This window comes from Oratosquilla oratoria, chromosome 12, assembly GCF_046742065.1.
Source record: "Oratosquilla oratoria isolate Oo_2021 chromosome 12, ASM4674206v1, whole genome shotgun sequence".
NCBI lineage: Eukaryota > Metazoa > Arthropoda > Malacostraca > Stomatopoda > Squillidae > Oratosquilla > Oratosquilla oratoria.
The window spans coordinates 2,592,612-2,612,766 of NC_134788.1; positions in this window are offsets into that span (position 1 = coordinate 2,592,612).

Here is a 20,155-nt window from a genome sequence, read left to right on the forward strand (position 1 = left end):
CACTCATTAAAAATGCTGCAAATTATTTAAACAAAACTTCATTAAAGTTCTTTAAAATTCAGCTTCATTTGGCTTCCAGAGCAAAGACTGGGAGAAGATATAATGATAACCAGAAAAGCTTTGCTTTGGGTTTATATTTTCAAAGTGCAAGGGCCTACCATTTTTTTTTTTTTTTTTCAAAAATTTTCAAATTGCCGTCACCAAGAATGTTGAGATACTATTTGAGTAAAATTGATCTTGAGGTAGGTTGGGCTGAATCTAATTTTGATATTTTAAAGGAAAGGAATAACCAGATGTCTGAAACAGAGAAAGATCTGTGGAATAACTTTTGATGCCATATCACTAAAATCTGGGATATATTATGACATTGTAAAAGATCAAATCATTGGTTATGAGAATATGGCCATTTTGATAAAACAGCTCAATATGCCCTTGTGTTCATGGCAAAAGGTTTGTGTGTAAAGTGGAAGCAAGTTCTAGGATATTTTTGGTTTCACACATCTATATCAGCTGATATATCAAGACAAATTATTATTGATTGCATAGCTAAATTGTTATCTTTGGCTTACATCCTAAGTTTGTCGTTTACGATCAAGATTCCTCCCATAGAAGTTGCTTTGATAAATTAGGCATCACAAATGACAAGCCATACACCGAAGTGAATGGTGAAAAGTTGTTTTTCTTTTTTTATGATAGCCACCATCTCATAAAGAGTACAAGGAATATTTTAGATAAATATGACATTGACATTAAAGGGGAAGTAGCAAGCTGGAAGGACATAGAATCTTTTTATGTAAAAGACAAAATTAAGCCAATTAGAATAGTTCCAAAACTTAATGACACCCATATTAAGTTAAATGGCTTTGAAAAAATGCAAGTCAAGTATGCTCCTCAAATAATGAGTAGAACGGATGCATCAGGGATTTCAGTTTATTCCTCTTTTGGTGCATTGCCCATTAAAGCCAGTGGGACAGCCACATTCCTAAACAGAATGAATGATTTATTTGATGTATTTAATTCATATAACAAATGTCATTATAATCCAAGGGAAGCTGCTTTTAGTAATGAAAATGGCAATATAACATTTCTGAAAGACTGTGAGGACTGGATGAAACCATGGAATGGTGTTGGATCAAAAAGAGAGATTCCATGTGTCCAAGGATGATGGCTACTGAATATTTCATCTTTGCAATGTTTATGGGAAGAAGTGCAAGATAAATTTAAGCTAAAATACATCTTAGCAAGAAGAATTAACCAAGATTGCTTAGAAAATTTCTTTTGTTGCTTAAGGCAATCTGGGGGTAATAATTATTCTCCAACTGTTACAGCCTTAATAAGTTCCATAAAAAAATGTTACTTGCAATAATTTGATTAGAACGCGAATTGTAAAGATGATATGACACCACCTCTAAAATATCCAAATAACTTAAAAAATGAACAAATGTATGCTGTCCTTCCACAAAAAGATAAAAATCAAATAGTTGAAACTTCTTTCACTTGTAATGCCATTAAAAGCAGAAATATAATTGTGAATGGTAAGATTGGTGGTTTATCTGTAGATGAAGATAATATAAATGATAAACAAAGAACTGAAAGTGATTGTAATAACATAGGGGCTATCATAAACTTGATAAATAATTTTGATTATAATTCAGATTCTGTACCTGAAGAGACCCCCAGTGAAGATAACAATTCAAATAAAGATATTGAAGTAGATTTATACAACATTTTGATTATACATTAACAGATGATGATGAATCAGTGCAAACTGAATATCCATGTGATGATATGATAAAGGATAATATATTGACATACATAACTGGATATTGTTGCCACAAAATTATGAAGAAACATAAATGTCATTCATGTAAAGTTAAATTGATTAAATCTTCTACTTTTGACACAGGTGAAAATGTAAGGGAATTGTTTTTGAATGAAAAAGTTGAAGATCATATTGAATATTTATGCTATCCACATGATGATGCTTTTAATGTGATAAGTTCATTTGAAAGGATATTTGATAACAGTATTAGAAGCCTTCTCCATGAAAAGGGAATCAAACAGAAAATAACAGATTGCTTATTGTCTGATAATATTATTTCCATACTAGATATATGCAATACAGCTAAAGACATGTTGGTCAATACTTTCATTAATATGAGAATATTCTATTTTACAAAAAAATTTAATGATTCATTGCGCAAAAAAAGGAAATATAACAATTCAACCATTCAGCCTGTTAAACACCGAAAATTAACGACAATAATGCATACTTAATTTCATATATTTTCAGAATTACAAGATTCAACAAAACATATATGGTATGTAATAAATAGTTCATATACATATTTTCTTTTGTTATTTGTATAATATGTATATCATTATATGTTTGAAGCTAGTCATTTTCTTTTAATTTGTTTTGCTGTCTAGTACATTTATGCATGTGTGTGTATAATATATATATGTATATATATATATATATATATATATATATATATATATTTATACATATACATATATAGTATATTCATATGTAGATTTATATAGATATATTCATAGATACATATATATGTGTGTTTGGGTGTTTGTATGATTTATTTTGTAAGCACAGACAATATACTTGTACATTATTATGTTTTTAAAATACTTTTTGGTTAATATATATATATATATATATATATATATATATATATATATTGTTATTTACCTATTCTATTGTAGTGACGCAGCCACAGGCGGTCACACACTTCCCATAGTTGGCAAGAGGTGAATATGAGCTAGCCAATCAGGAGCCAGCAAATGGTTCTCGAGCGGCTAGCGACCTCTCTTGCCAACTACGCTGAGCCGCGAGCGACCCTTAAATAGGGCAGCGGCGGCCAGTCAGGGCAGAATAGTAATAGCCACGGCAGCAGCAACAACATCTCGTCCAGTCTTGTAGCAGTCCCATCGAGCCTCGCCGTCATCAGCCGCCACCGCCTCTGACGTTAGGCTCACCGTCCAGCTACGACTGATCAGATCCACTAACCAGTGGCTATTACTTGTGGTTTTACCAAAGAGATTAGAATAAGAGACCAAAGTGAATTTCATTTTCCCTGGCTTGTTCGAACCAAACCACTACACTATTTTGTTTGTTTCAATTTGTATTTTGATATTTGTCTTTTTGTTGCTTTCGTTGTATTTTGTTTAATTCTGTTTATTATTGTAATTATTGTTGTTGTTGTTGGAGTTCTTTTGTTGTAGGGTTTCATGATTTTTTCCTGAAATATGTACAATCAGGATTGTATATATTTTGAGAAAGTAAATAAAGAAAAACAAAACAAGGACGGCTTTTCTATTCACCCTGAGATATATTATTAAACATTTGTTCGCATATACATAAAAAAATTAACCAAAAATATTATGATTTTTTTTTACAAAATAATAATCCTAAAACAATATTATATATTTATCTAAAAGATATACAGGAACAATACTTTATAGTAATAATGAATATTGCATAAGAAAAAAATTAAAGCATACCAAAAAAATAATAGTAACAAAACTAAGCAATAATCTTGTTTGCTAGCGACCTATGGCAACAATTTCTGCTACGAAGTACCGGTATCCAACAACAGATGGCGCTCACGACAATGCAAAAATGGCTTCATGTTTGTACTAAGTGGTTTTCCTGTATTTTTTTCATAGTCTTTGACGCAACCCAACCAACCTCTCCTCTCACCCTCCCGCCCTCGCCAAATGTCGCCAGGTCTGCTAAAGAAAATAAAGCCACGTCCACACGGTCGAGCACTGCCCGCCGGGCACGAGGGCTTTGCTCGACAACGGGCAATTTCATCGGGCAAACCATCAAACTGTCCGTTCCCGGCATCATTTGCGGGCAGTGGATGGATGGAGGGCTGACATTGCTGCCAAACGCACGAGGTGAGGTGCGAGCAAAGTTAGCAAACCTGCTCAGTACAGACCGCCAATTAATCGCTCGCTCAATCGCCCAATGGCAAAAGCCCTCTTTTATACACTACTATCTTTTTATTTCCTTAAGCCACGTCCACACGGTCGAGCAGTGTCCGTCGGGCACGAAGGCTTTGCCCTTGTACGAGCAGTTTCAGCGGGCAAACCATCAAACTGTCCGCTCCCGGCGCCAATAGAGGGCAGTGGATGGAGGTCTTCCGTCAATACCAAACGCACGAGCTAAGGTGTAGGCAGATCCACTGACTACCACGTTATTAGTACACCATGTCCACACCGAGTGCTAGTGCATATTGGTCACGACAAGACACTATAACTTCGATTGATATATATAAATCACATGAATGTCTGTGGAATATAAGGTGTTTTGATTACAGAAATAGAGACAAACGTGCTGCTGGTGTAATGCTTTGCCTCATATTTGTCTCTTGCCTCTGAATATAGCTCTCCACTTTCGATACAAGAATATAAAAACTGTTTATGTCCATCCGCACGTAATTGCGGAACAAAGTTTCATTTTCCTCATGCAATTCACGTAGGATTGTCACAGAGCTACCCATTCTTTCACGTCTCTGCAACCACTCCCGGCACCAGACACGTCTCTGTGGTCTCTTGTTTTTCTTTTTAATGCAGGCACCAATTATGATACAAAGGATTACAAAGGATTACAAAGGTGGAGCATGCCGACAGGAGACCTTTTGATCCATATCTAGGTCGGATGCCAAAAAAAAAAAAAAAAAAAAAATCATATTAATAATAAATTAAAACTATAATAATGTAAAAATAACAAATAAAATGCATAAATAGATGCATAGGTATAGTTGAATAACAAACAAACAGGTAAATAGTAAATGATTATAAATTGACATATAACTAATAATAAATGAAAAATCAGACAGACAAATTATAACAAAACAAAAACAAATAATATAACATAAATTATAATCATTACAGCATCTTACTTAGGTATTTATCTAAATGATTCTTAAAGCTTCGAACTGAACTACATTGCACTACCTGTGCAGGAAGTTTATTCCATTCATTAACTACACGGTTGTCAAAGTTGTTTCTACCTACTTCCAAATTGAATCTATTTCCGGACAGTTTGAGACCATTGTTTCTCGTCTGATTCTCATTCAATGTGAAAATTTGGTCACTTTTGATGTTGTCAATTCCCTTTAAAATCTTAAAGACCTGTATCAAGTTACCTCTGAGTCTACGCTTTTTTAGGGAAAACAGATTCATGTGCTTAAGTCGATTTTCGTATGATTTATTTTTGATATTTGGAATCAGTTTTGTGGCTCGCCGTTGTACTTTTTCCAGTCTGTCAATATCTTTAATGAGATTCGGTGACCATACGGAAACAGCATATTCCAAATGTGGACGAACTAACGATTTATATAGCTTGTTAATGAGTGATGGACTTTTGAAATCAAAAGATCGCGCAATCAATCCCAGAACCTTATTTGCTTTCTCAGAGGCTGAAATACACTGCTTGGATGATTTGAGGTCGTTACTGATAATTACGCCGAGATCTTTTTCACTATCCACTTTTGTTAACGAATTTCCAAATAACTTGTAATCGTACTTGCTGTTATTTTTACCTATGTGCATTACCTTGCATTTACTTGTGTTAAATTTCATTAGCCACTTTTCAGACCATTGCTGTAATTGATCTAAATCTTCTTGAATATCTAATTGGTTTGAGTGATCATTTGCCACTCCGCACAGTTTTGTATCATCAGCAAATTTGGAAACAGTAGATTTTAGTCCATGGTCTATATCATTTATATATACTATGAATAGAAGTGGCCCAAGAACGGAACCCTGAGGAACTCCACTCGCAACACTTTTCCATCCAGAAATTTTTCCATTTAAAACAACTCTCTGTTTTCGACCTTTCAACCAATTACTAGTCCAACCTAATAGGCTACCACTTATTCCATGCAAAGCTAATTTAGTAAGTAGTCTTTCGTGTGGGACGGTATCAAAAGCTTTTGCAAAGTCTAGATATATTAAATCTATATTGTTTCTTTTGTCATAATTCGAGATAACTGTGTTGTAGAATTCGAGTAAGTTAGTCACGCAAGAACGTTTCCGTCTGAAACCATGCTGGCTATCATTTATCAAACGGTTACTTTCTAAATGATATTCGATATCATCTCTGATGATAGTTTCCATTATTTTTCCTACGATCGAAGTCAAACTTATAGGCCTATAGTTATTTGGTTTCTTTTTGTCACCTTTTTTTAATATGGGAGTAACGTTAGCTAGCTTCCATTCTCTTGGGACATCTCCGGATATGATGGATTTCTTGAAAATAATTTCTAATGGAACAACAATCTCATTTTTAATTTCCTTTAAGATTCTTGGATGCCAACCGTCAGGCCCTGGTGTTTTATTAACTTTGAGTTTGTCTATACACCTTTTAATTTTTTCTTGTGTTATATTTACCGTAGTGAGTAAGTTTACCCCAGACTTTTCACAGGTTTCAGTTTGGAATTCACTTTGAGGTGTTTCGTTTACGAATACCGAGCTAAGATAATTGTTTAAGATATTACACATTCCTTCATTTGAATATTCAAGTTGACCGTCAGCAGATAATAGTGGACCAATGTGATTCCTAACAACCTTTTTATCTCTAATGTAACTATAGAATTCTTTGGGATTCTCTTTGGATTTATCAGCGATGTTCATTTCGTATTGACGTTTTCTTTTTCTTATTGTCTTTTTTAAATCTCTCTGTATTGATACATAACTTTCATAGTCATTAGATGCACCCGAGCACTTATATTTCTTATAAGCCTGTCTCTTTTTAGCAATACTTTTTTCAGTTTCTTTGACGAGCCACTTTGGGCGAGCCTGATTTGGGGGACGTCTGTCCTTAAAAGGAATGTAAGTTTGAATCATCTTAGTGAGCGTATTTTGAAATATTTCCCACATCTGATCTACAGGCCTTTCGTTTAATTTTGCCTCCCAATCTGTAAGCTGAAGCTCCTGACGTAGTTCTATGAACTGAGCTTTACTGAAATCGGGTATTTTAGAAGCACAAGTATCTATTCTAAAATTGTTTAGGAGTTTGAATCTGACTAAGTTGTGATCGCTATTTGCAACAGATTCACCGACTTCTACATCAGTTACCATGCTTTCGCGGCTAGTGATCAATAAATCGAGTAAGTTTCCATATCTTGTGGGCTCTTTTACATGCTGAATTAAGTAATTGTCACCAAGAAAATCAATCAAGCGACTACCTATATGGCCATGTTCAAGGGTCATCCAATCAATGTCAGTAAAATTGAAATCACCCATTACCAATAAATCCCGGTTGCAGAAACTAGACAGTTCTTGAAATAACAGTTTGTCGTCTGCTAATGATAATGTCTTTGGCCTATATATTACACCTATATTCATTTTTTGTCCATTTGTTTGGGTTAACTCAACCCACAAACTGTCATATGCATCCTGTTTCACTTTCTCTAAAACACAAGCATGAACATTGTTTTTAACGTACAATAGAACGCCCCCACCTTTCTTGTGGTTTCTATCCTGATGAAAGTGTTTAAATCCCGCAATATTAAATTCAGCTTCGAACTCTGTACCATTTAACCATGTCTCAGTTATTCCTATCATATCGAGATTTTCGCTTTTGACATACGCCTGTATTTCTTGAAATTTGTTCCTAATACTACGAGCATTAAAGTACAGAATACAGTGCTATCTTCTTTCGAAGTATGGAGCGCACCATGGTGATCTTACCGTAATGAACCACTCGCTCACAACAACTGCTGGCGTCCGACTGCCCTCCAACCACCACAGACAGCTGTGTGGACATCTTACGCGGGCATAGACTGCAGACTTTGCCCTGCCAGGCACAGCTCGACCGTGTGGACGTGGCTTAATAATAATGATTAATAATAATAATAATAATAATAATAATAATAATAATAATAATAATAATAATAATAATAATAATAATAATAATAATAATGATGATAATGATGATGATGATGATGATGATGATGATGATGATGATGATGATGATGATGATGATGATGATGATGATGATGATGATGATGATTATGATGATGATGATGATGATGATGATGATGATGATGATGATGATGATGATGATGATGATGATGATGATGATAATAATAATAATAATAATAATAATAATAATAATAATAATAATAATAATAATAATAATAATAATAATAATAATAATAATAATAATAATAATAATAATAATAATAATAATAATAATAATAATAATAATAATAATAATAATAATAAAAAGGGAAAGGCATAAAATCACTCCCACCCATATCATCCCTAAATACACTCCACACCCCTCCACCCTCCCTCTCATCTGAGCACCTCCTGGATGACGGGTCATCCCTGCACCCTGCCCACCGCCCTGGGTCAGAAGCAGTGACGCAAGACACAGAACATCCACAGCAAGGCCGCTTCATTTAATCGGTGACCCCCCCTCTCCGTCCCCCCTTGCATATAAGGAGAGGACGGGGAGAAATCCCTTCGGGCTGCGTCAAAATTTGCTCACACATACTACCTCACCCCCCACCCCCGCCCATTCCTCCTCATGCAATCACAACATCATCCATATACAACTATTCTCCACTCACCTCTGTCTTCCGTCCTCTCCCGTCCTTCCTCAACAGACATTCCCCTCTTCCCCAAAGCCCCCTTCACACCATCCATCCACCTCATCCTAGGAAGCCCCCTCATGTTCACTCCCTCCACATCTGCCTTCCATACCTCTTTTATTAGTCTTTCTTCACTCATTCTTTCTGTGTCCAAACCATCCTAATATTCTTTCATCAACCCTATCTCCCAGCTCCTTTTCCACCCCTGTTCTCCTCCTCACCTCCTCATTTCTCACTCTATCTAGCCTAGTAACCCCCACCATACTTCTCAGACACCTCATCTCAAACACATTGAAACTCCGTCTCTCTTCTTCTCTTATGTTCCACGTTTCTGCCCCATACAGTGCTGTTGGCACAATCACTCCTTCATACAGTCCCCTCTTTGCATCCATTCCTAAATGTCTATTCCTCATTACACTCTTTAATCCACCAAGGCATTTACTCGCTTCTCTCAATCTACATTCTACCTCCACCTTCACTCCACCTTTTCCTGCTACATTTGCACCCAAGTATCTAAAACTATCCACTTCCTCCAGTCGCTCTCCCTTAATGTTCACTTAGAGTCTACTGCCACTTTCACCCCTTGTACATCTCATCACCTTACTTTTACCCACGTTTATCTTTAGCTTTCCTCTATCACATACTCTCCCAAACTCTGCCACCAGCTTCCTCAATCCCTCCGATCCTGCCACAAGCGCAGTGTCGTCCGCAAACAACAGCTGGCTCACCTCCCACTTATTTCTATTTTCTTTAACCATCTCCAATCCCTGACCCACTACCCTTGCATTCACCTCTCGCACCACCCCATCCATGTATAAGTTGAACAGCCAGGGCGACATAACGCATCCTTGACGAAATCCCACCTTTACCTCAAACCACTCACTCTCTCCATTTCCAATCCTGACACAAGCTCTACTACTCTCATAAAAACTCTTGACAGCTCCCAGAAGCTTACCTCCTATCCCATAAATCTGCATAACCTCCCACAGTGCCTTTCTGTCTACCCTATCATAAGCCTTTTCCAGATCCATAAAAACCCAAAAAACATCCTTCCACTTTCCTATAGCATTCTCACATATCTGTCTTACCACAAAGATCTGATCTACACAACCTCTACCTGTCCTAAATCCACATTGTTCCTCACCAATTACTCCTTCTGTTCCTCTCCTAATCCTCTCAATCAAGATCCTCCCATAAGCCTTCCCAACTACACTTAACAAGCTAATCCCTCTGAAACTACTACATTCACACTTGTCCCCTTTTCCCTTGTAAAGAGGAACTATACAGGCACTCCTCCAGTCCTCCGGTACTCTGCCCTCTTTCCAGCAAACATTAAATAACCTCACCAACCAGTCCACCATCACTTGACCTCCCTTTTTCAGACATTCTGCATGGCATCCATCCAGTCCAGGTGCCTTACCTGCTTTCATCATCTTAACAACTGCCTTCACCTCATCCTTCATTATTTCTCCTCCATTCTCCTCACTCATCACTCTCATTTTATTCGCATTTCCCACTGCAGCTATCTTTCCTTCCCTATCCTCCTTCACATTTAACAACTCCCTAAAATATTCTGCCCATCTTCCCCTTACTGCCTTCTCTTCCATTATCATCTCTCCATCTGCACCTTTTACCTTTCCTTCCCTACTTGATTCGCCTCCTCTTCCTCTCTTAATTTCTTTCCAAAACATCTTTTTATTACTTTCAAAATTTTCTGTCATACTCTTACCCCATTTCACATCTGCTCTCCTCTTTGCAACCTTTACCTTTTGCTTTACTTCTCTTTCCTTTTCTTTGTACCTCTCATATGACTCCCTCGTCCTCTTTTGTAACCAATCTATGAATGTTCGCTTCTTCTCTTCTACAACCTTCTTTGTTTCCTCATCCCACCATTGACTATCCTTTCTTCTATTTCCCCCTGTTCTTCTTGTTCCACACACCATCCTTGCACACTTTATGACTCCCTCCTTGAACTATCCCCATTCCTCCTCCACACCCATCTCTGCTCTATCCTTTACTCCCTCCCACTCCTCCTTCAGCTTCTTTCCGTACTCCTTCTCCTTTTCCTTTTCATTCAAGGAGTTCACTCTAAGAACCTCCCTACCTTTTGTCCCTTTCCTCTTTCTCCATCTATCCTCCACTCTCAACTTACCTTCCACCAAAAAATGATCTGATATTCCCCCACCCTCTCGCCTTAGCACACGTACATCCTTAACTCTTCCTATCATAATCCTATTTACCACTACATAATCCATTAGCGCTCTATCTACCACCCTTCCCTCCACCACCCTTTCCCATGTGTAATTATGCTTGACTTTCTTCCGAAACACTGTATTTGCTATCAACAACTCTCTTTCTAGACACATTTCCACCATCAATTCTCCACTACGATTCTTTCCTGGAACTCCACACTTCCCAACCACTCCATCGATTGGACCATTTCCCACCCTAGCATTAAGGTCTCCCAGTACTATTACATTGACATTTCTTTCTAAACCCTCTATGCACTCATTTAAATATATCCAAAAGGCCTCCCTTTCTTCTACGCTCTTCTCACTGCCAGGCCCATATGCACTTACAAAGACCCACATCTCCTTTCCCAGTTTCACCTTCATCCACATTATCCTTAAGGAAACCTCCTTCCACTCCACTACCTGTTTACCTATCTCCTCACTTACTAGAATAGTCACCCCTTCCCTCCCTCGCCCTCTCTTCACTCCTGATAACCTCCCACTTACACTCCCAAACATACACTCACCCTTCCCTTTCAACTTAGTTTCACTCAAAGCCAACACATCCATCTTTCTTCTCACAAACATACTACCTATCTCTTCCCTTTTACTCTCATCTGTACCACATCCACGCACATTAAAAGACCCAAACCTTAGGGTGCTGGCCCGAGGCCCTCCAGCACCCCTTATGCCTTCACTTTTATTTTTAGGAGATATGCCCCGTGGGGCTACAGGGAGAAGGATGCCTAGTCCCAATCCCCGTCCCTTTCTTCTCGCCTCCTACGATCCAAGTGGGAATACTTGGTGGCAGTATTCTTTTCCCCCACCACAGGGGGAAATGATAATAATGATAATAATAATTATAATAATGATAATAATAATGATAATAACAATAATGATAATAATAATAATAATGATAATAATACTAATAATAATAATAATAATAATAATAATAATAATAATAATAATAATAATAATAATAATAATAATAATAATAATAATAATAATAATAATAATAATAATGATAATAATAATAATGATAATAATAATGATAATAATAATGATAATAATAATAATGATAAAAATAATAATTATAATAATGATAATAATAATAATGATAATAATGATAATGATAATAATGATGATAATAATAATAATAATAATAATAATAATAATAATGATAATAATAATAATAAAATAATAATAATAATAATAATAATAATAATAATAATAATAATAATAATAATAATAATAATAATAATAATAATAATAATAATAATAATAATAATAATAATAATAGTAATAATAATAATAATGATAATGATAGTAATAATAATAATAATAATTAATAATGACAATGATAATATAAGAATGACACTCTCCAACATTCATCTGTCAGTATCAAGTCTGAAAAATAAAATTTACCAGATAGACATACGCAAGCAAACGAGGAGAATACAACGTGTACTAATTTCATACATATTATGGTGGCAGGTTCAGTTATCAAACTAATTCATGTTTAAAATTCTTTAAGTGCTAATAGAAATTGACAGAAGAAATATAGGTGGCGTATTCTCTTATAATATTCAAAGAAAAATTGTTACTTGCAAAAACAATAATTTTCGTGCGGCCTATGGTTTAATAATTAATCAGTCAGTGACTGCAACCTACAACATCTGTTTTTGGGTCTTGTGCGTCGCCTATACCACCACTTAAAGCGCGTACGAACTGTGTCGGCTGGTGGAGTGTCAGCCCCTCCCCCCCTTTAAATATGTTCCATTATTGCGTTTATTTTCTCAATCATGTCCGGAAGGGTGCATTCACCGAGATGTGCATACATATTTAACATAGGTATGCACACCGGTAAATGTATGGGTGGGCGTGGCCAAACCACTACCACTCACACATTGCATCACCCCCTCTTTTTCTCTAAATCTATTTATATGTTACGATACACTTAACACCGTACACAGTTCACATTGGGAAGGGTGCATTCACTGAGATGTGCATACGTATTTCATATACGTATGCACATCTTGTGGATGTATGAGTGTGTGTGGCTGGGCCCACACACACTCATAAGTTAAATCACCCACCAAACGGGCTCAAAACCAAAGCCCGTGAGATCTTAACTCCCAAATTAAACCGAAACAGAACCGAGTAGAGCAGCTCAGAGTCGTACGTGCTGCTCCTTTTTGTCACCATCTCTCCCTACTTTAATCGGTCTATTCCTTCTCCCTTCCTCCTTATGTAAGTCTCTTTTTGCAGATACAGGTAACGGTTGTAAAGTATACAAATACATTTATTGACTAATATTTGTCTAAAAAAAAATAACCGTTGAAGAATGAACAATGGAATTATTAGATTATTTCTCGTCGAAACTCGGGTTTGTTTAAAGGAAATTGTATAATAAAAGAGTGATCTGCTTTCTAATATAACAAGAGAAGTGTGACAAGAAGATTATGTAACAATTAGAACATCCATTGGAGACCTACAGCCAGTATACATATCCTATATGCATTTATATGACACCGGGCGACTTGATTCAAATCTGAGAGATCGGGTTGCTATAATGTCGACATTCACAAGAAATGCTTACTGCTCCAAGGGACGGGTGAATGGATAGCTATGGTCAAGATGGAAGGGAAATATGAAAAGTGTAAATGCATTCTACGAATGATCAAGTGGAGGAGGATTAAGAAAATGGCAAAAGTCAATGGAAGACCGAAGAGAAGGGTTGACAAAAAGTTGTGGAATTAGACGAAGCATTTGGGTAATAAGGGAGTGAGTGGGAAGAGAGGACGTGGCGAAAGTAAACGAAGTAATATGGGAAATTTGATGAGATATGGGAAGTTGAGTCGAGGCGGAATGGATAATTACTGATCTATAAGACGACTGGTGAATTGGAAGAGGAGATATATGGGGAAAAAGAAATAACGGAAATTATCAGAATAGATATTAAACACTAAATGAATAGATCATGTCCTTAGGTTAAGCTAACGATTCATTTCTATTTTCCACGTGACAACTGAGCAAATAATCTAATAGATTATAAGTTGCATTAAACGTATAGTTCCGTTCAATAAAGCCATATAACTAAGATTTCAATGTATGTGTGTAGTGGGAAGACATAATATAATCTTTAGAATGTCAAGAATATAGAAATATTTAATGATACTTTTAAAAATGTCAGTTTTCCAAATTGACATCTACTGTGGAACGAATAGATTACATGAACTGAACAATGAAATGTAAGGAAGCTATGCTCATTCTAATTTTTTATTTTGAGAAAAACAAAAATAAAAACAAATGTATGAATAAAAGAATAGAATATTAGCAACCTATGCATGTTTAAAATTTTCAATAAAAAAAAATATAAAAAATTTCCGAAATTTGCCCCAATTTTTTTTTAATCAATTTGTTGTTCTTTAGTAATGTACGAAAATTGTATTCCCCATATGTAGAAATGGAAGCAATTGTTTGTCTGATTTCCTGTGATTTATAATGAAGTAAATACTCATTATTCTTTGTAGGTGTTCATCAAAATACTAAAAATAAGCTCAGTATTGACGTCGATGTGCCTTTCTTCCACGGAACTGAACGCAAAGAAAATGAATATAAAAACGTTAGGATTTGGATCTCGTTTCGCAAATTTATTAAAAAATAATAGATTATCAAATAATAAATTGATAAACTAAAATGTAAGTAGTAAGGAAGAACATTATTTCAACATTTGTTAGTTAAGCATTGGTGCATAACTTTTTGTGATTTTCTGTTAGCTACCAGAGATTGTTAAGCCTAAATAAAAAAGTTTTGTGTATACAGCCCCTGGAGATTATTTGCACAGGGTTACAAACTCAGGCAATCTCTTCACTTCTGTTTTAGCCTTGCCTTGCCTACTTTCACTGTTGAATCGTGCGATAGTTACATGGTTGTGTTCTCCAGTGTCTCTTGGTTGATTCAACTCTAAATCTGTCACCACCACGGACGCACCCTCGGCATTTCTCTCTTCTTCGGTTCTTTGCACAGCACCATCTTATCTGACAATTTCTTACAAAGGATTACAAAGGCGGAGCATGATGCTGACAGGAGACCTTTTGGTCCATAACTAGGTCGGATGCGAAAAATATAATAATAAAAAAAATGTGATAATATAAATAGCGATAAATATGATAAAACAAAAACTGTAATAACGACAAATACATACATACATATACCAAGGCTTTTTCCCCCTTCCAAGGGAGGTAGCCAAAAAGGGAAAGGCATAAAATCACTCCCACCCATTTCATCCCTAAATACACTCCACACCCCTCCCACCCTTCCTCTCATCTGAGCACCTCCTGGATGACGGGTCATCGCTGCACCCTGCCCACCGCCCTGGGTCAGAAGCAGTGTCGCAAGACACAGTACATCCACAGCAAGGCCGCTTCATTTAATCGGCGACCCCCCCTCTCCGTCCCCCTTTGCATATAAGGCGAGGACGGGGAGAAATCCCTTCGGGCTGCGTCAAAATTTACTCACACATACTACCCCACCCCCAACTTCCCCGCCCATTCCTCCTCATGCAGTCACAACATCATCCATATACAACTATTCTCCACTCACCTCTGTCTTCCGTCCTCTCCCGTCCTTCCTCAACAGACATTCCCCTCTTCCCCAAAGCCCCCTTCACCCCATCCATCCACCTCATCCTAGGACGTCCCCTCATGTTCACTCCCTCCACATCTGCCTTCCATACCTCTTTTACTAGTCTTTCTTCACTCATTCTTTCCATGTGTCCAAACCATCCTAATATTCTTTCATCAACCCTATCTCCCAAATCCTTTTTCACCCCTGTTCTCCTCCTCACCTCCTCATTTCTCACTCTATCTAGCCTAGTAACCCCCACCATACTTCTCAGACACCTCATCTCAAACACATTCAAACTCCTTCTCTCTTCTTCTCTTATGTTCCACGTTTCTGCCCCATACAGTGCTGTTGGCACAATCACTCCTTCATACAGTCTCCTCTTCGCATCCATTCCCAAATGTCTATTCCTCATTACACTCTTTAAACCACCAAGGCATTTACTCGCTTCTCTCAATCTACATTCTACCTCCACCTTCACTCCACCTTTTCCTGCTACACTTGCACCCAAGTATCTAAAACTATCCACTTCCTCCAGTCGCTCTCCCTTAATGTTCACTTCCAGCCTACTGCCACTTTCACCCCTTGTACATCTCATCACCTTACTTTTACCCACATTTATCTTTAGCTTTCTTCTATCACATACTCTCCCAAACTCTGCCACCAGCTTCCTCAATCCCTCCTCTGACCCTGCCACAAGCGCAGTGTCGTCCGCAAACAACAGCTGGCTCACCTCCCACTTTTCTCCATTTTCTTTAACCATCTCCAATCCCTGACTCACTACCCTAGCATTCACCTCTTGCACCACCCCATCCATGTATAAGTTGAAAAGCCAGGGCGACATAACGCATCCTTGACGAAGTCCCACCTTTACTTCAAACCACTCACTCTCTCCATTTTTAATCCTAACACATGCTCTATTACTCTCATAACGACAAATAGAATAGATAAATGCATAAGTATAGTCAAATAATAAAGATACAAGTAAATAGTAAATAACAAATTGGCAGAGAAACAATAATAAATGAAAAACAAGCAAATAATAAATAATCAAATAATATAAAATAAAGGCAGCAGTCATTACAGGATCTTGCTTAGATGTTTGTCTAAACGAATCTGAAAGCTTCGAACTGAACTACATTGCACTGCCTCTGCAGGAAGTTTATTCCGTTCATTAACTACATGGTTGGCCAAGTTGTTTCTACCCACTTCCAAATCAAATCTATTTCCTGACAGATTGAGACGACTATTTCTTGTCGGATGCTCAATGTAAGAATTTTGTCACTTTTGATGTCAATCCCCTTTATAATCTTAAATACCTGTATCAAGTCACCTCTGAGTCTACGCTTTTTTTTGGGGGGGGGGACAGATTAATTTTAGTCGATTTTCGTATGATTTATTTTTTATATTTGGAATCAGTTTTGTGGCTCGCCGTTGTACTTGTTCCAATCTGTCAATGTCTTTAATGAGATTCGGTGACCATTCGGAAACAGCATATTCTAAATGTGGACGAACTAACGATTTATATAGCTTGTTGATGAGAGATGGACTTTTGAAGCCAAAAGATCGCGCAATCAGTCCTAGAATCTTATTTGTTTTCTCAAAGGCTGAAATACACTGCTTAGATAATTTGAGATCGTTACTGATAATTACGCCGAGATCCCTCTCACTATCCACTTTTGTTAACGAATTTCTAAATAACTTGCAATCGTGCTTACTGTTATTTTTATCTCTGTGCATAACTTTGCATTTACTTGTCTTAAATTCCATTAGCCACTTTTTCAGATCATTGCTGTAATTTATCTAAATCTTCTTGAATATCTAATTGATTTAAGTGATCATTTGCAATTCCGCACAATTTTGTATCATCAGCAAATTTGGAGACAGCGATCTTAGTCCGTGGTCTATATCATTTGTATACACTATGAATAGAAGTGGCCCAAAAACGGAACCTGAGGAACTCCACTAGTAACATTTTTTCATCTAGTAGTTTTGCCATTTAAAACCACTCTCTGTTTTCGATCATTCAACCAATTTCTAGTCCAACTTATCAGGCTACACTTGTCTGTGTGAAGCTAATTCAGTAAGTAGTCTTTCGTGGGGGACGGTATCAAAAGCTTTTACAAAGTTTAAATGTATTAAATCTATATTGTTTCTTTACTTATAAATTGAGATGACTGTGTAGTACAATCTGAGTTAGTCTCGCAAGAACGTTTCCGTCTGAACCCATGCATGTGGCTATCATTTATCAGTTACTTTCTTATAGGCCTGTACTTATTTGGTTTCTTTGTGTCACTTTTTTTTTTTTTTTTTTTTTTTTTTTTTTTTTTTTTTTTTTTTTTTTTTTTTTTTTTTTTTTTTTTTTTTTAATATTGGAAAATGATAGCTAGCTTCCATTCTCTTTGGACATCTCCGGATATGATGGATTTTTTTTTTTTTTTTTTTTTTTCTAATGGAACAATATTCTCATTTTTCGTTTCCTTTAAGATTTTTGGTGTTTTATAAATTTTGAGTTTCTCTATACACCTTTTAATTTTTTCTTTTATATTGACCATAGTAAGTTTACCCAGTTTGGAGTTCACTTTGAGGTGTTTAGTTTACGAATACTGAGCTACAATTCGTTTAAAATATCACACATTACTTTGTTTGAATGCTCAAGTTGACCGTCAGCAGATAATAGTGGGCCAATGTGATTCCTAATGACCTATTTATCTGTAATGTAACTATAGAATTTTTGGGGGATTCTCTTTGGGTCTATCAGCGATATTCATTTCGTATTGTCGTTTTCGTTTTTTATTGCCTTTGTATTTTGACAAGTACTAAACCCATCCAAGTATAACTTCAGGCCACCTCTTGATATGACTCTTTTTCTTTATGAGTACATCATACATACAAACTATCACATTTTTTTTATTCTATCAAATTATTCAATAGACCTATTCATATATTTACTGATACGAGATCAGTAGTAAGTTTTACAACCAGTAAAGTGCTTCAGGTTGAAAACAGGAATGAAGTTATTGGAACTTAATAAAATACAAAAACTGTGAATCAAATTAATATAGTCGCTATGCCGTAATAATCTGCCGATTGTTGTCGAAGCAGGACATTCAATCTAGTCCCAGTGCATACGATAATCTATTAGGGGTAAGAATCTTTTTATGTCATATTTTTTATTTTTATTTTATCAAATTATTTCATATAGTACATGCAAAATTTCACATTTTTTGTTTTATCAATATTTATATAGAACATACATATATGGACACCTGGACTGCCTGCATGGGTGGAATTCTCGAGATTATTCCAAACAATAATGCCGTAAAGACTGGTGAAAGGGTGGAGGAGAAAGATCGTTGGCCCACGTATGTAAGATCACGCCCTTTGGTGAGGACCTTAAACCACTGAACCAAGGAAGTCACCACGTCACTGCAAAGCTCGCGTAAGATCTTGTATATATCATCTCGGGGGGATTCCTGGACAGGAGGTGCGGAAACTGATACGCAGTGAGGCCAAGGACTCGAACCCAGCTCAGACATACCAAAGTGAACAGTGACTAACCACTGCGCCATCAAGAGAGATATAAGTTGAGCACAATTTCTTCTATTTGTATGCTCGAGTTACATACATATACAGCACGAATCTTATGCTCAACCCATCCCCGCTATGATGGTGCAATGGTAGTACGTGCGCGTGGGCAAGTGTTATACACACACACACACTGAATGGTCCCCAGTGCAGATATTTATCCATTTTCAACCACATTAAATTTTCATGTCTGAGTTGAGCGCATTGTCAGTCTCGATCGTGATGACATGGAATTGAAAGTGAAAAGTTAATGTGGTTGAAAATAGATTAATATTTGCACTGGGGATCATTGAGTGTGCATGTATATCTTCATGTATAATACTCTACCTGCATGAATGAAATTCCCAACATAGTCTGGATACCGCTTCCTATAATTGATCGCCATCCCATGACTCAACCTTGACAACGGCTTCGTCCATCCCTTGTAGGTCGTCACCCATCCTAATTGAATCACTCACATCGGGCATTCCTAATTATCTATATTTCCGATGTTATGGGATTATTCAAACTCTCCCAGTTTCTCCTTCAAAAATGCTGACTACGTTGGTATGTGAACGGCACATACCAAATAGGTAGAAATGACAAAGGGAGGGGAGTATACTTTACCACCTACGTCTGATTATATCTACGATTGCCTTCATTCCTGACATGTTCCCGAGAACCCATAAACATAGATAATGGAATCAGGAGTGCCAGTATTACCCTATGAACTTCAAGTTCTTATCTCGTGTGAGTTACCATGTGATATTTGAAAGCATCTCTCGCGAGAAAGCCGAATCGCACAAGTCAGACAATCAAGTCTTCTCGTCACCTTTGTTGATTACCATATGCTGTTAGATACTTACTGCTCCTTCAAGCTGTTGGAAAGGCCTTTTTTGTTCCGGAGTGGGTCATCAAGTGACATTTCAAATCGTCCTTATTATATCAGAAAGCTTCATCCCACAGGTCACACCGTAAAAGGCTCAATCATGCGTGGATCACCGTGTGACATTTGAAAAAAAAAAAAAAAAAAAAAAAAAAAAAAAAAAAGGGGGGAAATGTTTATGGCGCAGGTTGTTACACTGACTGCAATGGGTTCTCTCC